Source organism: Pinus tabuliformis, chromosome 5_2 (genome assembly GCF_031772625.1).
Source record: "Pinus tabuliformis cultivar Carrire ecotype Pingquan chromosome 5_2, CPIR1, whole genome shotgun sequence".
Classification (NCBI taxonomy): Eukaryota; Viridiplantae; Streptophyta; class Pinopsida; order Pinales; family Pinaceae; genus Pinus; species Pinus tabuliformis.
The window spans coordinates 818,263,964-818,288,074 of record NC_142306.1 but is presented as its reverse complement, the minus strand read 5'-3'; the positions used below and the strand labels follow the sequence as shown (position 1 = coordinate 818,288,074).

The 24,111-nt window shown below is 36.6% G+C and overlaps 1 pseudogene; it reads right to left on the bottom strand.

Moving 5' to 3' along the window:
• LOC149161816 (uncharacterized) overlaps positions 1-21,584 on the bottom strand; it is a 162,622-nt pseudogene extending 141,038 nt beyond the window's left edge.
• Positions 21,585-24,111: the final 2,527 nt, after the last annotated feature.

Below are 24,111 nucleotides of genomic sequence, written 5' to 3'. Positions count from 1 at the left end.
TATTGTATGGTATGTCATGGTTATCTACGATTTTTCTATTGCACCATTGATTATTGAAGATAAATTATATAGAATCTAAATAGCCTTATTGTATGCATTACTCTTATATGGAATGTGAATGGTAACCCCCTTGGTGAAATCTTGTTGTAGCTCTCTCAAGTGCCTTGGATCCGTCACAAAGGTAATAGTTAGGGTTTTGTTGCTAGGGCATCAAAGTATCCTTACTCTTTTGCAAGATCTAGATAATCTTTAGCATCCATAGACTCCATAAACCCAAGGACTAGGCACTGGCCATGTCTAGTTGGTGATCAATTTGAATTTTATCCACAAATTGAATTTTTCCTTCTCTCTCTTTTTGAATTCAACCCTAAGCAACCTCATATAGGGCTTAGTTCGAATTAGCCTAGGAAGGGAATTTTTGGCATTAGAAGGATTCAAAATTTCAACATCAAGAGTAGAAGTGGTTGCCTCAAATTCACTCGTCTTGGTGGCCAATCTCTATATTTTTCTCCATAATTTCTCTTGCCCTAGATGTTTTTCCCTAGGAGAAACCCTACTTGGGTTAAGCCTCAACTTGGGACTTCTCAAAGGTTTCATGCACCTTTTCCTTGATTTCATTCATTGTTGGAAACCTTTTCATATCACCTTAACTTTAGGCCATTCCATTTCATACACTATCACTCAAGTCTATTAATTTTCCAGAATTCCATGCTTAACACAATCACTTATTCCAATTCTTATTCAATTAACAATCAATTTTCAATATCTTCCAGCAATAATAAACAACTGTAGATAGAATAGTAGATCAAATGCACAATAGAAGATAGCCAAGAACAATAGAGACACTGCAATTTGGTCAAAGACCAAGGAAAAACCTCACAAAGGGGAAAACCCTTTCAAAATTCTTCTTCTATTAGATTGTCATCAAATGTTCAGTAGAGAGATACAATGTTCAAGTACATCAACAAAGAGTCAAAGCATTGACTACCAAAAATAACAATCCAATATCCAATCAAAGATGAGCCCAAAAAGTCAACTCTGGTCAAAAGTTAAATCTGCAAATTTTGGTCAAAGTCAATAGTATCAACAACGCTTAAGCAATCCTGGTCAACAGTCAAATCAGCCTCCAAAAATTTTGGTCAAGGCAACAAAAAAGTCAGCCTCTTTACCTCAGTCAAAACAGTTCCAAAATACGCCTTTGAAAATAGTCAACATCAAAGCCAACCTTGTGGTCAAAGAGAAACCTCAGGTCTGTAGTCAAACAAGGTCAAAGTGCTAAAAAAAGTTCGATCTCCTTGCTCTTGAATTTAGCCTCCAAGACAAATCCAAAATCCCAAATCAAGCAAAGTCAAACCATGCCCAGAATCCCAAAAGTCAACATTGGTCAAAGGCCCAAAATTGAAAGTCAACGTAGCAAACAAAAATGTCTTCTTTCCCTTCGCACATGTGAGCTCTAACCTACAACTTCAAAGTTGTACAAACCATTCAAGAGAAGATGTGATGTGTGAATGATGTCTCCAAGTGATGGTACATGTGGTCTATTTAAATGTGGTTGATGAGGTGGATTTTACTTGCCAAGGCCGACTTGTACTTTTGTGCAGAAGTGGGTTTCACATTGAAAATAATATTTTTCCTTATGCAACTTAAATTCTTCCAAGGGCTAGTAGGGTCTTCTCCCTATGCGCAAGGCTTCCCAAACGAGGGAATTTCTCCCCGAGCTGCCAAATTTCAAGAAATCCCTAGGTCTAGTGTGCCCTAATTAGGCTTCTCTAGAGGATGATAATTGCCTCATCCCCTTGTTTGTGTTGTGTTCCTAAGCAGAGCCATCCTTTGGAAGCCTATTGTGTCAACTTAAACCCCTAAGCCTAAAATATATCTTGTAGGTGACTTGCATATTCGAACTCCTCCCATTATTGTGTCAACTTAAACCCTAAGCCTAGAATATATCTTGTAGGTGACCTACATACTAGGAATCCTCCCATTAGCGAAAATCCATAAAGAGAAGGGGATAGTGGTTGTGGTGATAGTGGGCCACACCTCATTGTTGTCACTTAGTCTAGTGTTTTCCTTGAATGGTCACCCCTTTATAAGACCTACTAGATTTTGCAACAACATATCCCATAAGTAGAGTCAACCCATTTACAGTATCATCAATCTATGTGTAAATGACTAACTCACTCCATGGAGGAAGGGGACGAACCAATCTCTACCAATAACATAAGACAATATATGAGAAGATGCAACAACATGTGTGCTAATGAGTGTGAGTGCTTCATCCTATATCATGGCCCACATCATAACAAACCACTCCATGTGTGAAAACCAACCACATAACCAATAATGGTTACGAGATAAGCCACAAATAAATTCAAAGGTAGGTCAAGCTAGCTGTTGAAAGGGGGTCAAATAACCCATACTTACAAGAACAAGAGTGCTCTATTAGAGGTAATGATCCATGTCATAATAAATTGATATGAGTCAAAAAAAAATTGATGGGCTAGGAAGCTCACACTAGGAAGCTCAAAACAAGCAATGCCATACCAAATAAAAACCTTGAAATGCCTAGATCCATGTGAAAATGGGTACATGAGCCAATCACTCCCTAAGTGCAATGTCAGTCATACCAAGGTGTGATCCATATGTAAAATTCACCCCCATGTGCTAGGGAACATATCTCCTAGTCATTGTACCATCAACTTTCAAGTTACAACAAAAAAATGTCTAAGCCTAGTCATGTAGTGGCTAAAGCCTAAAACATCATAATCAGAAGGGGGGGCCATGTGGAACACCCCTCCTACTAACAAGCTAATACATCAACTATGCCACCACAATGTTGAAATGTAACATCATACAAAGAGTGCTCCAATATCAACCATGACAGATCAATAATCAATCATTGTAGGCCCCAACATGTTGTAGAGGCAGAAACCAATAAAGTGCAAGCAAATACTTTCTTCTAAACACTGTGCACCCACTATTGGCAGTCAAGGGTCCAATTCCAAAATCAAACTAAGAAGAAGCAGGCGAATGTAGCTATGCATAAAGAAGACGAGCAATTTAACTTTTTTGTCACTAGGAATATAGGCCAACGTGAATAAAGTTGAGTGGTATATTGATTTTGATGCATCACAATATATCACTAACAAAAAGGATTGGTGTTTGTAGCAAATAAGATAGGTTCTGATTGTATGATTTTTGGCATGTAGAAGAAAAGAAAATTGCAAGTAAAAGAAATGTGAAGGTACATATGCAAGATAAAAAGTTGCACTTCCTCAATTGACTCTTTGTTGACAAAAATTATTGCCATGGTCTACTTAATCAATAAATATGCAAGTGCTCTCCTAAGTCAAACTGCCTCACATGCCCCTTTAATGCTTACCACGTACTTTACCTTAGTGGAAGAAAGTGAATCTACATGTTGTTTCTAGCTAACCCTTGAAACCACGCATGTTCCAAGACTAAACACATAACAAGTTGTTGATTTTTGGATCACCCATAGATCCAATCATTTTGTCAATCAAGGTGTTCTGATATTAGCAAAGAATCCAATATTTCATGAGCACACCAAACATACAGAGGCATATTGTCATTTCATTTATCAACTTGCAAGGAGTAAGAAGTTGAACTAGAATATTGTAACATACATGAGAAACTAGGGACATTTCTCACCAAATCCTAGCACTTTATTTAATTAGTTTATGTTAACTTAATGATAGTGCATTAAGTTACTCATAAGTGCTTTAGTAATAATTGAAAAAAATGATAAAGATAGAACCTCTCTCTCATCTCTAGCTTATGTAAAAGAAACTTTTGAAGCATGGAAAAATGTGTTAGTTTATTTACCTTGTTGCTTTGAGCTTGTTCTCCTTTCACTGATAGAGCACTTCAGTTTTCATGAGTGGGACTAGCCATGACAGAGAGAGTTAAGGCCCTCATGCTTCCCCACATCATCGAATGCAACAGAAATTTCCCCAACCCATTATTCTAATAGACTTTGAGGCTTACCCCATTTCACTTCTTGATTGAAACCGTCTTGAAATTGGCTTCACTTTGTTGAAAATAGTAGCGAAGAAGGTCTTCTTGACTTGTGCCTTAGTAATGCAAGACTTCAATTTGTTTTCCTTTTGTCAAGTACAAGTTCTTGAAGTGGACTAGTTGGTTTGTTCATCCGCAGATATGGAGGGTCAGTTATGTGGCTATCCAAGTGTGAGTTCATATTTAGAAAAAGACAAGTTGATGAGCTTCAATCTTGATTGAAGCAAGGATGTGTTGAACTAGGAGTTGACTTAGTTAACAAGTCGAACTCAACTTGTGGTTCTAAAATTGTATTTTCTAGTTATAGCATGATTGAATTGCATAAAAGGAGGATGAAGGCACCTTTGTAAATTATTGTTGAGCACGAATTTGTGTGAGAAAGAGCTTCTTGCTATGAGAGCGTGTAAGGAGAATCCTATATGTAGTTTTAGAGAGAGAATTTCCATGTGGAATTTGTGCTAGGAATTAGGAGAACTTCCTAAACAATAGGAGCCCACAAAACTAAGGAGCCACAATCTAAATTGTGGGCTATAATGGGATCCATGAACAAAAAATCACAAAGTGTTGTCACACTGTTGCAGATTGCTTTAACAAATTCTTGTCAGAACTACAAAAATGTTTTATGGCTACATGTAATTGTGACATGCAAGAGACACGATGCCTGTCTAGATGTCTTTTTATGTGATGCCAACAATAATATTTGCTAGCGCGGATAATTAAAACACTCTTGTAATAATGCATGAGCCAGAGTTAGTGCCTTGTGTTGAGTCCCAAACCCGCACTTCCCTATATACCCTTTCAGCCTTCTTTTTCCATTTACTTTCCTAACTATGTTTATGGCTGTTGTTTGATTTAGATTTTTGTTCAAGCAGCTGCAGAAACTTGTCACTTTCCACAGCCAGCCCAAGTTTCCGTAGCCATTTTGTTAAAGGCTATGCTACAGGTGTCCAATGGAGAAACTGGCCACATGGGTAAGCTGCAAGTGATGTGTACATGGAGTGTGTCCCCTCAGATCAGCCAAATCACTCATAAACGGTCGCGGTCAACGATGGTCAAAGGAAGGGCCAAATGAGGAGTTTTACGGTGGCACGACTCTGTTTTGCCCACATGAAGGTTTGTGTTGCACGATCCTTAGTTTCCGGAGGTACTGGCACACATGGAGAGCAGCCCGTGAACTGAATCGAGCAGCCACCACTCCATGAATTCAACTGTCATGATGACCATCACGCTAGATCTCGGGTCAAGGAGATTTACGTGTCTCTTGGCAACATAAATCTAGGAGTTAGTTGCAACACCTTTTCTTATAAATAACGCGTTGATATACGCTGAATAGTTAGCTTTTGGAAGTGTAATTTTGACTGTTGTCATCCGCCCACTGTACTGTGTTTCACTTTGTTCTATTACTGTACTTTAAATACATGAGAAGACAGATTTTCTGAATCTGATTTGTGACTAAGTGATTGACTGGCCGAGGTTGCAGAGGGCCCCTGTACACCAAAGCTTTGTATAGTTTCTTACTTGCTTTCATTTACTGTTTTTAAATCATTGTTTGTATATATATTGTGTTGTTCTGATGTTCATTGCTGTCTATATTTCATTTATGTTTTCTTTTATAACTGTTGGCTGATCAATGCTTCTTTTACAGGTTTTGTTGTAGGTAGCCCGGGCAGATTTACATATTTTTTTTGATAACTACTGACATGAGATCATCTTGTCCTTTCTGCTGATTTTCATTCCCTGAGTTTAATTCCAGCACTATCATTTTTCAAATTGTGTTTTGCTTATTTACTTTTCTGCTACTTAGACATCATATTACTCATTTGTTTATTATTTCCTTTCTATAGTCAAGTGACTCTATTAGTAAGGAATCAGAATATTACTTATTGTAGTATGATTTAGTTTGCTTTCCTGCAAGTTAGAGATTCAATTACTTATGTCATTTTCAAGAATTGAAATATGAATGAGTAGTTAAATCTTAGTTTCCTTTTATGCAATTTAATTTCCTGCAATTTAGATATCATATTACTCAGCTTGTTTATGATTACTTCCTATAGACAGATTGAGTTGAAAGGTGAAGGATCAGAACAGGGGTTGAAGTAGTGTGATTTAGTTGCTTTGCTTTCAGTCTCTGAGTTGCTTTAAGTTCAGTTTTTACTTTCTTTTTCATACAGCAGTAAGGATACTAGGCCATTGTCACTAGTTCACTGTTTTGGTACATTTACTTCCTTTTGAGAATTGATTTCATTACAGTCAGTTTAGAGCTTTCTTTTTGAAAACTTTTAACTTTGGAAAATCACTGTAGAAATCACCATTACCATCCATACTTAACTTTCAATTTCGCCATCACACACTAGGGAATCCATAGAAGATAAACCCAAAAACAAACTAAAAAACTCAAAAAGGACAAAAGACTAAGAAAATGGTTATCTTGTACATATAGTACACCTCACTTCGTCAGTTTACGAATCCTAGATTGACATTTAAATTAGAAATTTAGAACACACTAAATTGACCAAACATTTTGGCACCATTGCCGGGGAAGTGAAACTAGGTAGCTAATTTCTTAAAAAAAATTAATAAGAAAATTTTTCAAGAAAGGAAAATTGATAACCTCTCAAAGTATGCTCTCCTCTTGCACTTAGTGTGACCTGGAGAATCAGAAAAGAGAAAGTTATTGGTTTAATAGTTTCTTGAATATGCTCTCTTCTTGCACCTAGAGTGATCTGGAAGATCAGAAAGAGAATTATTAGCCTGACTTGAAGAAAAATAAAAATGGCATGCATAGAGCAAGAGATTCTAGGGGAAGGTTTTTAGCTAGAGCCAAGAGTTCGATTTTCACAACTCCATCTACTTCAAGGAATAGACAAGAGACACCTCCATCATCTCCAACCCACACTCCTAGCCCTAGTATTCCTGGAATTCAAGAGGCAGTAGTTGAGTTAGGAGACTCTTCCACACCATCCATCGAATCTGAATTAGGAAAAGATCCTTTCTTTCCTTCTACAAGGAGACACATTGTAATTGAAGAAGTAGAATCACTTGAGAAGAAGAGGGAGAAATTCCTCCTCGTTCGCCATTAGTAGAGGAACCAGAGGACTCTAAAATCTCTGAGGAAGCTATCATGACAAAGGAGGTAGTTAACAGATTTGGTAGAGGTAGAGGTAGAGGAGGGGGAGGAGGAAATAATGGAGGAGGTAGAGGTAACAATGGGGGAAATAGGGATGGAGATAACTCATTCGGATTTCCTATAGTCGATGAGGATTCTCGAGCAACAATGAAAAATATTTCACCATCTGTCCTCCCAAACTTTCATGGGTTAAGAAATGAGGATCCTGAAACATTTCTATTTGAGTTTGAGGTCGTGTGTCGAACTTATGATTATCTGGAAGACTCTCAAAAACTCAAACTGTTTCCTTCAACATTGAAAGGAGCTGCTTTGAAATGGTTCATGGGATTACTCACTCAATCTATTAGGACTTGGAATGATATGAAACAAACATTTTTGGATAGATACCTGGACTATTGTATGCCCACCAACCACAAGGATGAAGTATTTAAAATGGTGCAAAGAGAAGATGAAAACTTGGAGGATTTACTTGAAAGATTCCAATACAACCTGAAAAGAGCAAAAATGAGTAACTTAGATGAGGAAACCCTGAAAGCCCTTCTATTAAAAGCCATTAGAGATGAATGGATAGATATTTTGAACATGATGGGAAAAGGAGACATATCTCAACTTCCACTTCATGATATAGCAGAGCTGTGTGTCCATCTCTCAAGAGGAAAATCTAAAACTGGAAAAGGGCCTAGAGATCCTTCTCTCATCAGAGCAAACAAATCTACAACTGGATCAGTAAGTAGGGCTGAGATTGGCAATATGCTTGATGAATTCAAAACTGATATCTTAGGGAGTCTTAGAGAATAACTAGACACTCTTAAGATCCACAATAAGCGGAAAGCAGAAGCTGAAGCTTTGGCCATCTTTTGCCCAAAATGTAGAAAGAAACATGCTCTCAGGGAATGTCCCTTGGATGCAAAAGTTGTGCAAACATGTCCGATTTGTTCAGAGAATCATGAGACCAAGGATTGTCCTTCAATTCCTAGGCTCAAAGCTATCTTCCAAGAAGATCCAAATACAATCGAGTCTCTCTGTTTTGTTGCAAGGAGACCTTGGCAAGGGCAACAAAACCAAGGGTTTAACAACTCTATGAACTTTCAAACCCCACCAAATTGGAATCCTTGGCAACAACCTTGGTCCCAACCTCAAAATCCTTTTCAATCATGGGTACAAGGCATGCAAAATCCTTATGGGAGATTTGCTCAATTTTATCAATATCCTCCATCTTTTCAAAACCAACAAGCTCCACAACTTCCAAATCAAAATCCACAACTATCATTGCCATTTCAACAACAACAACAACAACAACCTTCTCAACAGAACCCAAATTCTCAACTCTTGCTTCCATTCCAACAGAAGTCAAATCAACTTCCTTCCCAGCCATTGCTGAACCCCAATAATAAAAACCCTCAAAATGCTTACATGGTAGAAGGTCAACAATTTCCTACCTATATGATTGTTCCTCTCAATGATGTACAACTCAGATCTAGTAGAGTTTTAGATAAACCTTCCATAGATGCCCAAAAGCAAAGCATTTCTAAGGAAGATTCTCTTGAAGCCAATAAAGGTTCTGAAGCATCTCTTCAAAACCCAAGCACTCAGAAAGAAAAAGAGCTAACCCCCACAACTCCTATAGTTGAGCAACCTGCATCTTCATCCACACCTCCTTTTCCTGAAAGATTACAAATTGACAAAGGGGTGGAAAAACAAATCTTGTTGCCTGACTATGATTTTCTAGATGAATTGAAGAATGTCTATATCAAGATTCCCTTGTTACAAGCCATTAGAGAGATTCCTATTCTAGCAAAAACAATAAAGGAGTTGAGTCTTAAAAGACCAGGAAGGAAACCTAGAGATACAAGAAGAATCCACCTGGTAGGAAAAATTGCAGATATCATGATGGGAAAAATTACTATGCAGAAGTATGTAGATCCCGGTAGTCCAATTGTCAAAACACATATCAATGGGGTAGAAATTCCAAATACTTTGATTGATTTAGGGGCTGCTATCAACATTATGAGTAGACAGACTATGGAACAGCTGAAACTTCCTAATCTTCTTTTTACACCTACTTTACTGCAACTTGCAGATCGATCAATTATCAAACCAGATGGTGTATTAGAAGACATTTCGGTCTCCTTAGACTCTTGGGAATATCCAGTAGATTTCATGATTTTAACTCCCAAGAGTAATTTAGGAGGACACCCTCTCATCTTAGGAAGACCTTGGCTAGCCACAGCTGATGCTTTCATCAGTTGTAGGTCTGGGGATATGTATATTTCTGATGGTAATTCAACAAAGAAATTCAATCTGTATCCTCCAGCAAAAGCAATTACAAAAATAGGAGATAATGAGTGGATTGATGATGAGGATACTATACAACCTGTCTTTACCATTTCTGAAGTCAGTGAAGATAGTCAAATTCTGAACACATTAGAAAAATTTGAAATATCTTCATAATATGACCACACACAATTTCAGTTAGATTCTGACATTGAGTATCTATCATCTAGACAAATGTCTCTTTTCTCTATGGAAGAGTTTGGTAGTTCCGCCATTGAGATATTTCCAGGTAAAACATTGAATATCAACGAAAATTTGGAAAGATCACAATAGGAAGAACTAACCAAAATCTTGCAAAAACATTCTACTACATTTGCATCGGAATATACTGATATGAAAGGTATTGACCCTAATACTTGCATTCATCACATCTACATTGAGTAAAACAGTAGACCAATCAGACAACCTCAGAGAAGGATGAATCCAAACCTTAGGGAGATAGTGAAAGAAGAACTCCAAAAACTACTCAATGTAAACTTCATTTATCCAATTTCAGATAGCTGATGGGTTTCTCCTTTGGTTATAGTACCTAAAAAGAATGGTAAATGGAGGGTATGCATTGATTACAGGGAACTGAACAAAGCAACTTTGAAGGATCACTTTCCTTTACCCTTTATCGATAAGGTATTAGATACTTTAGCAGGCAAAAAGTATTTTTCATTTTTGGATGGTTTTAGTGGCTATAATCAGATTTAGGGAGCACCTGAAGATCAGGACAATACCACATTTACCTGTCCATGGGGAACTTTTGCTTACCGAGTACTTCCTTTTGGATTATGTAATGCACCCGCAACATTTCAAAGGGCAGTACTAGGAATCTTTTCTGATCTAATCCATGATTGTGTAGAGGTTTATATGGATGATTTTACAGTTTATGGTAATTCGTTTGAAGAGGCATTAGAGAATTTGGAAAAAGTCCTTATAAGATGTAAAGAAACAAACCTATCATTGAGTCATGAAAAATGCTTTATGATGTTTACTGAAGGGATTTTTTTAGGACATCATATTTCAGGGGATGGGATTAAAGTTGATAGATCAAAAGTTGAAGTCATCTCCAAGTTGCCTATTCCAAATTGTCAAAAAGATGTTAGAAGTTTTCTTGGATTTACTGGATACTATAGAAGATTTATTGAAAACTTCACCAATAGCATCTCCACTCTTCAAATTACTTACAAAAGACTGTGAATTCAAATGGGATCCTGATTGTCAATCTGCATTTGAAACTTTGAAAACAAGAATATCTAAAGCGCCCATTTTGAGAGGGCCAAATTGGAAACTTCCTTTCCATATTTCCACAGATGCTTCAGATACAGCTCTAGGAGCTGTGTTGGGACAAAAGGATTTAGTTCCTTATGCCATTTACTACACCAGTAAAAATTTGACTCCCACTGAGTTAAACTATACTGTGGCTGAAAAAGAGTTCTTAGCTGTTGTTCATGCAATCAATAAGTTTAGACACTATATAACATGCTATGAAACTTTTGTCCATATTGATCATTCTGCAATTAGATATATCATGAATAAACCTGTTACTAATGGCAGAGTTACAAGATGGCTCTTACTTTTACAAGAATTCAATATTACTGTGTTGGATAGACCAGGGAAACAAAATACAGTAGCTGATTTCTTGTCTAGAATCCAAAATACTAATGAAGATTCTCCTGTAGAGGATATGTTTCCAGATGAGTATTTATTTGCAATAACTACTAAGAATCCTTGGTATGCAGATATTGCTAACTATTTGGTTACAGGAAAGTTACCTCCACATTTATTTCCTGGTGAAAAAAGAAGAATTATTTAGGAGAGTTCAAGTTATTCATGGATTTCTAATGAATTGTTTAAAACAGGGCTAGATTGTGTGATCAGAAGATGTGTTCGGGAAGATGAAATGCCTGACATCCTCAAGGCATGTCATGATGAACCATGCGGTGGACACTTTGCTGACAAAAGGACGGCCTATAAAATCCTTTCTTTAGGATATTATTGGCCTTCCTTTTTCAAAGATGCAAAACAATATGTCAGAAGGTGTGATAGCTGCCAAAGAGTTGGGAGACCGACTCTTTCAAATAAAATGCCATTACAACCATAGGTACTCATTGAACCCTTTGAAAAATGGGCTTTAGATTTCATTGGACCTATTAATCCACCATCTAAATAGAAAAAGTATATATTGGTATGCACTAATTATGTCACTAAATGGGTAGAAGCCAAAGCATTGCCTTCTGCCACTGAAAATTCAGTTGTTCAATTTCTTTTTGAGGATATTTTTACTCGTTTTGGTGTCCCAATAGAAATTGTGACAGATCAGGGAAGTCAATTTACATCTAACTTGATGGAGAAGCTGATGGAAGAATACAAAATCAAGCACAGAAAATCTACTCCTTACCATCCGCAAGCAAATGGCCAAGTGGAGTCTACAAACAAAGTTCTTGAGAGAATCATCACCAAAACTGTTCATCTACACATAAAAGATTGGGCAGAAAGGCTTCCTGAAGCCTTATGGGCCTACAGAACTACATGGAGGAATACAACAGGACATTCTCCCTATGAACTTGTTTATGGGAAAGAAGTCCTGCTCCCCATTGAGTTTCAAGTCAAAACTTTCAAGATGGCAGTCCAGTTGGGGATGAATCTATTAGAAGCCCAAAAGCACAAAATGGAGCAGTTGAACGAGCTAGATGAGATCAGACAAGAAGCAATTTTAAAGACTGATCTAGTTCAACATCAAAGAGCTAAGTGGCATGACAGATACATCAAAGAGAGAAAGTTTCAAGAGGGAGATTGGGCATTACTATTTGATTCCAAGTTCAAAGACTTTAAAGGTAAATTTCAGACCCATTGGCTTGGGCCATATGAAATTGACAAAGTCTTTAACAATGGAGCGGTAAGAATCAAGACCATTGATGAATTTCAGATTTCTTTTATTGTGAATGGCCACCGATTGAAAATTTATCATAAGCCACTCTCAAAAGAAGAATTTGTCAAGATGTTCCAAGAGAATTCTGCAATAAGGCTGGTGGAGAAGAATCCTTCTTCCCCGCCAGCCTAGCCTTTAATTATTTCAGTTAAAAAAAAAATAAAAATTGTATAAGCCTGAAAACCAATCATAGATTGGCAGTCTTATACAAAAAATATAGAGTGAAAATCAAGGACACTTGACACTCTATATTTTCCAAAAAAATCTCCTCTCCTTCTCTTTCCATCTTCACTCCACCTCATTTGCTATTCCACTCCATCTCCATCTCATTCACATTTTCTCTTCCAGGGAAAATTTTAAGAACCCCCCCTAAATTTATAAATATAATAAATGGGCGAATCTCTATGGTATATAGGAAAAATGAAAGGCGATTTTATCAATAATATAATATGTATATATAATTTTTTGGCGAATCTCTCACCAGGCATGGCGAATATTTTACTCGATTATAAAATCTTGTAAGATCTTGGCGAGTCTTTCACTAAATAATAAAACTTTGTAAAAGTCCTAGTGAATCTTAGCATAGGCTACATGCTGGTTTAATTCCCCCATTTAAATAGGCTACACTCCAGGTGAATACCATGGGTCAATACCATGTGCCATTTTGGTGAATACTATGGGTCAATACCATGTGCCATTTTTATTTTTATTAATTCTAATATTAGGGTTAATAATGGTTTTTTGCATGGTATTAATAACAATCTAGTCCATGGTATTTGTCCCATAGTATTTTGACCATAGGTTTCACCTAAATATAACCCATTTTTTGAGTGTTCTTAAATATAAGGTGACTTATGGAGTAAATATAAAAAATGTTTTATTTGTTTACCTTAAGAAATTTACTGCATAACATAAATAAATACTGAGAGGAATAAATATAAAATTAACTAGCAATAACCATAAACACATAAATACACATGTTTATCTAGGAAAACCCAAATCCGGGGTAAAACCCAACCTAATAAGATTTCATTAGCATTGGCCAAAACCCTGGCCAATCCGACCAAGTGAACCTACACCACTCACCTCCAGGTCTTGCATTACAATGAAGTCCTTCCAGCCTTTTATAAGCTCCATTACATATAATATCATGGGCAAAATACCATGGGTGCACAATACCATGTGCCCCAAAACCATCACTGTTTAACCTGGTCAACTTTGACTCTATCCTGAGTCAAGTTTACCTAACAATATTCCCCCCTTAAACTTGACTTGGGGTTCCTTGACTAACTCCATGGGTTCACAATACCATGTGCCCCAAAACCATCACTGTTTAACCTAATCAACTTTGACTCTATCCTGAGTCAAGTTTACCTAACAATATTCCCCTCTTAAACTTGACTTGGGGTTCCTTGACTAACTCCAGCCAAACCTGCTAAGTGAGACAATCCTACTCACTCTAGCTCTTACCCCCCTCAGAGTTTTTACCTGGGGTATTGTTAACCCGACATCCCCTCTATCACCTAGGTTTAACCCAGACTTTACCGGTGATCACCGAGGGGTACACATGCCTTATCAGGTCTTACAGTAGTATGCCCATTTACATGCAATAATTTTGACTTCATTAATTTTTTTTTTGTTTATTGATGCTGCGATCCATCCTCTTTCAATTTGATTTGCTCAAAAACTTCTATCAAACCACTCCAACTGGGAGAACCTCATAGATTCCAGCACTGGTGGCGCCTCACGTAGCAGAAAAACGTAGCAGAAAACGAACAATTTTCGAAGTTGCGTGAACAATTTTCTTCTGATGACCTGCATGCAGCCCACGCCTACTCCATCTTTCAACACGGCATAGAACACATAGGGAATATCCCTTATCGATTCTCTACGAAAAAGCTCCCAACAAAATCAGCCTTGAATTTTAATATTACCAAAGGTATTTCTCAACCTTCTTTAAATAGCCGCATGAATCCCGAACAATTCGTCAGCATGTTCCAAACCAGTAAATATCGCAAATTCTCCTCGAGGTTCTTCCGCGTACGATTGTTCCACCATTATTTTCTAGACCTAGATCTGTAAAATGGCTGCATTGATCTCATCAGCCACTATAAACCCCTGGCATCAAAGAATCCCTTTGAAGCCAATATCTGGGTCCGATACCAGTTGTTAAGAAATTTACTGCATGACATAAATAATTACTGAGAGGAATAAATATAAGAAAAAACCAGCAACAACCATAAACACATAAACACGCATGTTTATTCGGGAAAACCCCAAATCCAGGGAAAAACCCAACCTAATAAGATCTCATTAGCAGTGGCCAAAACCCTGGCCAATCTGACCAAGTGAGCCTTCACCACTCACCTCCAGGCCTTTCCTTACAATGAAGTCCTTCCAGCTTTTTATAAGCTCCATTACATATAATACCACGGCAGAATACCATGGGTGCACAATACCATGTGCCCCAAAACCATCACTATTTAACCTGGTCAACTTTGACTCTATCTCAAGTCAAGTTTACCTAACAATTTATATTTTTATTAATTTACCATACCTCTTTTACAAATATGGTATTTGGCCCATAGGATTCACTTAAATAAAACCTCTTTCTTGAGCCTTCATAAATAGAACGAGGGTTATGGACTAAATATAAAAAGAGGTTTTATTTATTTACGATACGTCTAGTTTATTTATATTTTTATTTATTTACCATACCTTTTGAGTAAGTATAAAAAGACGTTTTATTTATTTACCATACCTCCACTTTACTTATATTTTTATTTGTTTACACCCTTACATGTATATAAGGTGACTTATGGAGTAAATATAAAAAATGTTTTATTTATTTACCATACCTCTCATTTATTTATATTTTTATTAATTTACCATACCTCTTTTATAAATATGGTATTTGGCCCATAGGATTCACTTAAATAAAACCTATTCTTGAAAATGGGCGAATGGATTCACTTAAATAAAACCTATTCTTGAAAATGGGCGAATGGAAGGTTGTAAGTCCTAATTTCAAGGGCTAAATTTACCTTTTTTACCCTCTCCCTTAAAATAAGGTGGGCTATTTGAGGTGATTTGTAAAAATGTACTATGATACAAAATATTCGCCCACTAAAAATTTAAAACCCCTTAATTTAGCCAAAGGGCGAACATTCGCCCCTAAAATTATCCTTGTTCTCTTCAATTCACTCCGCTTCATTTTCATTCCATTCCACTCATTTCATTTTCATTTCATCAATAAAAGTTCCTTTCAGGACTATTTTTACTCAGTTAGTTCTTTTCTAACCATATTTGTTCAGCTAAGTGGGTGTTGTCCCAGTTTCCACAGCTGGAAGTAGTTTCCGCAGCCAGAAACAGTTTCCGCAGCCAGAAACAGTTTCCGCAGCCAGAAACGGTTTCCGCAGCTACCACCACTCTGTTTTTCAAATTCATAGTGAAAATGTTAGTACAAAAATCATGAAAATGCAGGTGTAAGTGAGAAAATGCCATGAAGACATGGAGCATCTCCAAGACATCAAGAAAGAATAGTTGGTTAAAAGCTATGGGTAAGAAATGACAAATTTTCCAAAGTTATGAGCAATTTTTTTTATCAAATAGCAATTAAAGTCATGATTATGCATAGTTATCAAACCATGAAAAGTTCTACTATGTGCAATGATTCGATATGATAGCTCCATTACCCACTCCTATCCCACGATATTACTCCATACACCATGCATTCATTTCTTAACGGTCTCATGATGGGTTTTCGGGTTTAAACTCAAGTTGACTGCACTTTCATTTGCCACCTGCGCTCATAAGATGTGACCAATCTCTTTACGGCTCTTCTTCACCGTATTTTCTGCAGCCATCTATTAAAACGTGTGATCTCCCGTACGCAGCCATTAATTCAAAAAAATATCTCGCCTCCACTACCGTTCACTTACCATTTCATTTAAGACCTTCCTTTTCATACACACACATTTCAATTTGTAAACCCATTCACTACTGTTTATCCTCTGTTCCGCCTATAATCTGAAGCATTCCCGTTACCTGCTATCGATTGCAACCATTTCCTTTTACCATAAACCCTGCAACCGAGCTACTTTCCTCTGCTAAAATCCTCATACGCAATTGCATCCTCAGTTGAAATTTAAAACAGAGAAAGGAATGGGAAAACTACTAAGGGCAGAGCCAGAAGGACCGAAATATCTAGAAGGTTACCCTCAAGCCAAATTTACTAAAGAAATCCAAATGGTTACGGTTCATTCAAAGGTTTAAAGGCTATAACAAAGAAGTAACCAAGGCTTTTGCACGGTCATTTGATGGTCAGAAAGTGGAGATTGGAGATTTGAAGCTCACGGTGACCGAAACAACAGTAGCAGCTGCCACAGGCTTACCTCAGGAAGGTGAGAGGTGGTTCAAAAATAAAAGCGTGGATGAACAGGCATGGAGAATTATGCTAAGAAACCCAGGTATGGACACCACCGTGTTTACTAAAGGAATTCCTGTTCATGCATTGAAGGAAGAATGGGCTAGTCTGCTGTTAGTTATCCAAAAATTTGTCACTTGTGAAGGACGCTTTGGTTCGATGTACATGTACCATGCTAGACTGTTGATGAATTTCTTAGAAAATCAGACTCTTAATTTGCCTTATTTCTTACTCTTGAGTTTGAAGAAGATGAGCATTACAGTCCAAAAACACATAGGCAATATAGACCCTCATCTATACCATCATGGACTTATAAAAATTCTTATTGAAGACCACTTAAAGAAAAACAAAGATACATGGGAGCAATTCTTGATAAGAAACTACTTCCAAGAGCCATCTGAGGCCTCTGAAAGTAGCACACCAAAGACACCAAGAAAAAGTAGGAGAAGAGAAAAGAGCACTACAGTCCAAGACTCCCCTACTATAGAAACTCAAGAAATTGGTCAAAAAGAAGAAGAAGACAAAACTAAAGACAAGAAACAGAAGAAAGAAAAAGGAAAAAGGACCATCCAAGAAGTCTACCAATCACCTGAGCAATCCATAGAGGAGGATTATCAACCACTGTCAGAAAGATTAGTACATCTTCAGGCTACTGCTATAGCAAAGAAAAAGGCAAAAGGAAAACAGAGTATACAAGAAAAGAGTACTAGTCCACCATACTTAAGGAGAAGCACAAGGTTAAGAGGAAAAGGGAGTAAAACACAAATAAAACAGCCCCACTTCATTGACTTGGGTGGAGAGACACCTGAGAAAACTCCAGCTGGCCGTAGTCCACCTCATCCTCAGCCAAGCATTGAAACCAGTCCTCCACATGATGAAAGCCCTTCTCGGCCAGAGCTAGAGAGCAGTCCTCCTCCTCCACCAGATTTTGAACCCAATCCAAGAAAGACACCTGAAGTAGACCCCAATTAACAGGAAGTATATGACTACTTGGAATCATTAGAAAAATCAGCTACAGGTCCAAGTACCACTCTGCCACTAGATGCACAAGTTCAGTCCTTAAAACAGGAGGTATTTGAATTAGAGGTCCTAAACAGGCATATCAAGTAGGAAAATGAAGCACTCAAAGAGCAGAGCAAAGTAGATAAAATTATTCATGATAACACTATGCTAAGTAGATAAAATTATTCATGATAACACTATGCTCCATTTAGGACTATTGCAAAAGAAAAACAAGAAACTGAAGAAAAAGTGCAAAAAGTTGAGCAGAGCATTGATCAATCTCAAGTTCAGATGTCTAATAAGGAAACCAAGAATGGTGGTAGCACCAAAGAAGAAGAAAAGAGGGCTAGATGTCCTAGCAGAAGCATCAGAACATATGGATTAGAGAGGGGTGACTAAATTTTGGTTGCATGAGGACATGCAACACCTTCACAGTGGGGGTATGTTGAGTCCCAAACCTGCACTTCCCTATATACCCTTTCAGCCTTCTTTTTCCATTTACTTCATCCACCAAGTTGTCAAATTGTTGCATATTAGTCTAAAAAGAGCTTATGAAATGGTTTCCTAACTATGTTTATGATTGTTGTTTGATTTAGATTTTTGTTCAAGCAGCTGCGGAAACTTGTCACTTTCCGCAGCCAACCCAAGTTTCCGCAGCCATTTTGTTAAAGGCTATGCTACAGGTGTCCAATGGAGAAATCGGCCACATGGGTAAGCTGCAAGTGACGTGTACATGGAGTGTGTCCCCTCAGATCAGCCAAATCACTCATAAATGGTCGCGGTCAACGATGGTCAAAGGAAGGGCCAAATGAGGAGTTTTACGATGGCACGACTCTGTTTTTCCCATGTGAAGGTTTGCGTGGCACGATCCTTAGTTTTCGGAGGTAATGGTACACTTGGAGAGCAGCCCGTGAACTGAATCGAGCAGCCACCACTCCATGAATTCAACTGTCATGATGACCATCACGCTAGATCTTGGGTCAAGGAGATTTACGTGTCTCTTGGCAACATAAATCTAGGAATTAGTTGCAGCACCTTTTCTTATAAATAACGCGTTGATATACGATGAATAGTTAGCTTTTGGAAGTGTAATTTTGACTGTTGTCATCCGCCCACTGTACTGTGTTTCACTTTGTTCTATTACTGCACTTTAAATACATGAGAAGACAGCTTTTCTGAATCTGATTTGTGACTAAGTGATTGACTGGCCGAGGTTGTAGAGGGCACCTGTACACCAAAGCTTTGTATAGTTTCTTACTTGCTTTCATTTACTATTTTTAAATCATTGTTTGTATATATATTGTGCTGTTCTGATGTTCATTGCTGTCTATATTTCCTTTATGTTTTCTTTTATAACTGTTAGCTGATCAGTGCTTCTTTTACAGGTTTTGTTGTAGGTAGCCTGGGCAGATTTACATATTTTTTTTGATAACTACTGACATGAGATCATCTTGTCCTTTCTGCTGATTTTCATTTCCTGAGTTTAATTCCAGCACTGTCATTTTTCAAATTGCGTTTTGCTTATTTACTTTTCTGCTACTTAGACATCATATTACTCATTTGTTTATGATTTCCTTTCTATAATCAAGTGACTCTATTAGTAAGGAATCAGGATATTACTTATTGTAGTATGATTTGGTTTGCTTTCCTGCAAGTTAGAGATTGAATTACTTATGTCATTTTCAAGAATTGAAATATGAATGAGTAGTTAAATCTTAGTTTCCTTTTATGCAATTTAATTTCCTGCAATTTAGATATCATATTACTCAGCTTGTTTATGATTACTTCCTATAGACAGATTGAGTTGAAAGGTGAAGGATCAGAACAGGGGTTGAAGTAGTGTGATTTAGTTGCTTTGCTTTTAGTCTTTGAGTTGCTTTAAGTTCAGTTTTTACTTTCTTTTTCATACAGCAGTAAGGATACTGGGCCATTGTCACTAGTTCACTATTTTGGTACATTTACTTCCTTTTGAGAATTGATTTCATTACAGTCAGTTTAGAGCTTTCTTTTTGAAAACTTTTAAGTTTGGAAAATCACTGTAGAAATCACCATTACCATCCATACTTAACTTTCAATTTCGCCATCACACACTAGGGAATCCATAGAAGATAAACCCAAAAACAAACTAAAAAACTCAAAAACGACAAAAGACTAAGAAAATGGTTATCTTGTACATATAGTGCACCTCACTTCGTCAGTTTACGAATCCCGGATTGACATTTAAATTAGCAATTTAGAACACACTAAATTGACCAAACACCTTGTCTTAGATCAAGGCTGCATGATCATTGCTCTTAGTGCCTTGTTTTTATAGATGTTTCACTTCATTAATCACAGATTTCTTGTGTCTTACCACAACAACGTTGTTTCAGATTTTGCTTAGAGATTCTTAAAAAAATAAATTGTATTTTGCACAATTGTTCGGATGTTGTTTTAAACTTCCAACATAGAACAAACTAGACTAGATTAAGGAAAAGACAGGCAACAAAATGAAAACTAAATCAAACATAGTAGCAGAAACTTTTTATTACCCTTCATCTTCCTGTGATTCTTTGCCAGGTTCTTTTGCATTGGAATTGAGAGTTGTTTTGGATAAACATGACTTCTTGTTTGTTGCTTTTTTCTTGTTCTGCATAAAACAAAAGATAAATTACTCGATTATGCACGAAGATTTTCCACAGATAATTATAGGCAACACAAATAAGTATAAAAATCAACTAGCATTAGAGTTGGTTACCTTCCATGCTTGCATGGTATTGAAAGGAATCGTGGCAAATATGAGGATATACAGAATTATTCTAATATTTATAAATTTATAAATTGGCAAAACAAAAGCATCTAAAAGAACTTATGACACTCGAGCTTCTATAGGAAATAAGAGACCCAGGATCTTGACCAGAGCATTCAGATTTCAAGCAAGTGTACTGTTCTCTTTGAAATGGAATGAACATTGTTCTCTTGAATTATATGATTGTCAACAAAGCTACTATAAACAAAGTTTATGGGAATCATCTTGAATTGTATGATTTCCAATGAAGCTACTATTGACTGAATATAGTACAGGAACAAGTTCTGCATGTTAAATCATGCAACAATCTAAGCTAATACTAACATGGTCTATTTGTTTGCAATACTGAATAGAGATGGATCTGCGTGAAAGTTATCCCCTTCGCAAAATCAATGGTGCAGGAAGGTTTGAGGAGGAAAATAACGAAAGGAAACGCAGGGAGAGACTTCCTATGCTCTATTCAATTCCACATAGAAAAAGGTATTGAACAACAGTTGAAAATAATACCAATTCCTTTTCTTTTTCTTCTGCAAGACAGATTAAATCCTTCACGGCCAGCTTTGAATAGTGAAGATCACCTTTAGGGATGTCAAGAAAATGCTTTTGAACTGCAAGGAATATATATTTTTAGAGAATTTTCCATTCAAGCAATAGGAACAGTCAAGAGTAAATTATGTTTAAAAGATACAATTAAAGACTAAAATTTAGAAATAGCAAAAAACTGTTCACCAAATATATCACCACATGACTTACCACGCTTACGATGTCTTGTCGTACTCTGAGAGAACCTCTTCTTTGCAGCATCCAAAGACTTCCCACTTTTTGATGTTCCCTTTTTTGTTTGTATCTTTTTATCTTTAACATTTTCGTTCAGTTCTTGATCCTTCAAGGGTTGCCCAACATCACCTGCATCTCTATTTGAAACATCACATTCTATAAGTTTTGTTGCAGACATTGTTTTTTGTTTGCAGCATCTGGGTTGATTGTTAGTTTTTCCACCTAAATTATTTAGAGGAATTACCCCTTCTGCAGAGAGAGTTTTTGTGTTTGGAATAAAAGATTTTTCTCTGTCTTCCAAATGGGCAGCTTTACTATCTCTCATTTACTATCCAATCAAAACTGATAACGAGTTTACAATCCATAACTTTCTCTAGGGTTTCCAAAAAGACAAGACCGGTGGCTAATGGCTGACCAAAAATTTCGAGAAACCCTTCAAAATAAGGACCTCCTATTTGCTGGGAAATCCACTGTTGTGGGAAGGATCCTACAGGCTTCTCACATCTATTAGGAAATAACAACTCTCTCAATAAACTATCAATTATCCTTACTTTATAGAGCAATTGCTTGGAACCCCCAATTCTCTGTAACAAGACCGGAAGCACAAATCCAAACCAGCTCAAACACACACTAGTCCTCGATTGGAGATCAACAACTATAGAGCTAGCTAGAGTTATTTACGACCTGCTAACTTAGATGATAGGGATGAACGTGTCTCTGCAGTTCTATGGGCCTATTGTACCACAACTCTTCGCTGCTCTAGATTGCCTCATTACTGCTTCCGCGATACCTCCTCCACATCGAACCTACTTCTACCTGGAGGTATGCTTGAAAGAAAGTTATCACAGAGAGAGGGTGTGTTCAACCACCAGTTAGTACCTTCGGAGGACCAGTATGAGAATGAAAACCGGTTTCGAATCGTTGCAGATGTGACCTCAAACATCTCAGAACCCCAGCCAGTGAACGGAACAAGGAAAATCTAAGCAATAAAGGGGTTTCTTTTCCTCACGAAAAACTTACTTTGCAACCCTTAGGAAAATCTGATCCTGTGTTCATCCTCACCCTCTAACAAGAACAGAACCCATAGAAGTGTCAGTTCGGCAAATTCAAAAAAAAGTAGTTGTATGTTCTGCATGGCAAAGTTGGCCAAAATTTTGAGGAAAGACTCCTGTGCTTAAAATACTTGCGGTGAGAAGAGTTTTGCCTTGCAATTGTAGGCGACAACTTTCATTGCTTAAACCACTATGATTCGAGGGAGGCCTTGCCTCTCTATTATACCTTCCTTCCATCGTGTCTAACGTTCCAAAAAAATTATCTTCATAATTTTTTAGCGAAAATCACATTATAATTCATATTGCGGACACTTTTAACAAGTGTGGTTCATTATTAGGACAAGTTGAAGAACCAGATCAAGGCTGCATGTTAAATAGGGAGCGTAGGTCATCCAATGGCTAAATTTCACTAGGCAACTAGACTGGACCAATAACTACTAAGTAATTAATGGCTATGATTGACTGGGCAACAAGACCAAGGAAAAGGAAAAATTAATTAGTTAATTCAATTTTTAGTTATATTTATTATCATATGAATGAATCAATAATCTATTAAAAGGCCTTTTTTTAACACTTAATAGACAAATGGTTAGTTAATTAATTTAAGGGTTATTTTGTTATATTTATTAAATTGTCTAGAACCATAACCTATTAATAGGTTCATTAAATATTATTAAAACCATCTAAATGAATAAAACATATATCATATGAGGAAAATAAATAATTTGTAAGTTAGTTTCTTATCATTATTACCTTAAAGATGAGCAATAATCTATTAATGGGCCTTTTTACTAAAACTAAATAGACAAATAGTTAGTTAATTAATTTAAGGGTTAGTTATTATATTTATTACCCTAAAAAATAAATGTTTGTATTTAATTACCAAGAACCATAACCTATTAATAGATACATTTAATATTATTAAAACTATTTAAATGAATAAAACCTATATGAAATAAGAAAAATTAAAATAGATATCTTATTAAATTAGTTAAATAATGACCTCAAACTAACTATAAGGAATCCAACCTAAATGGAAAATAATTAAATTAGAAAGAATATAGCTTCTTCACTAGGTTAGTTGATTCAATATTAATTTTATTTAATAATATCTAAAGGGTTGGTAAGAAAAATTCATACCTTTGGAATCCTTTCAACAATGTTTAGGAACGGACAATAATAGTGTATTATGTTAATTAAAAAATATCTTTGTAAGACTACTCTCCTTTGGCCTGATTTGATCTTGATTTGGTCTTCCCCTCACTTTTTCCCCAATATTCCTATCATTATGCATTTTTCTATTTCACCATATGATATTTTTTTGCCTAAACAAATTCAAAATAGGGATTTGGGTTTTGGGTGTTAGTCATCGAGAGATAGAATTATTCTTTAGGATCATTATTGTCTTTTAAGTGTGAGCATCCATGTCTTCAAGCGGTGGAATTTCAACTAATTTTCTCCACCTCATTTATGTTCTTCATAAGTTTGACATTATGAGCCAACTAGTGGTTTTTATCTTCTCAAGGGGTTTTTTACACAATCTTTGTTATTGGAATGAGTTTGAGAGACTTCTGCATGTGGGGTGGGTTGGGGTGGGTTTTGTGGGGCCTCATTTGGAAACATAGGATTCATGGGGGGACTTCCTATATAGAA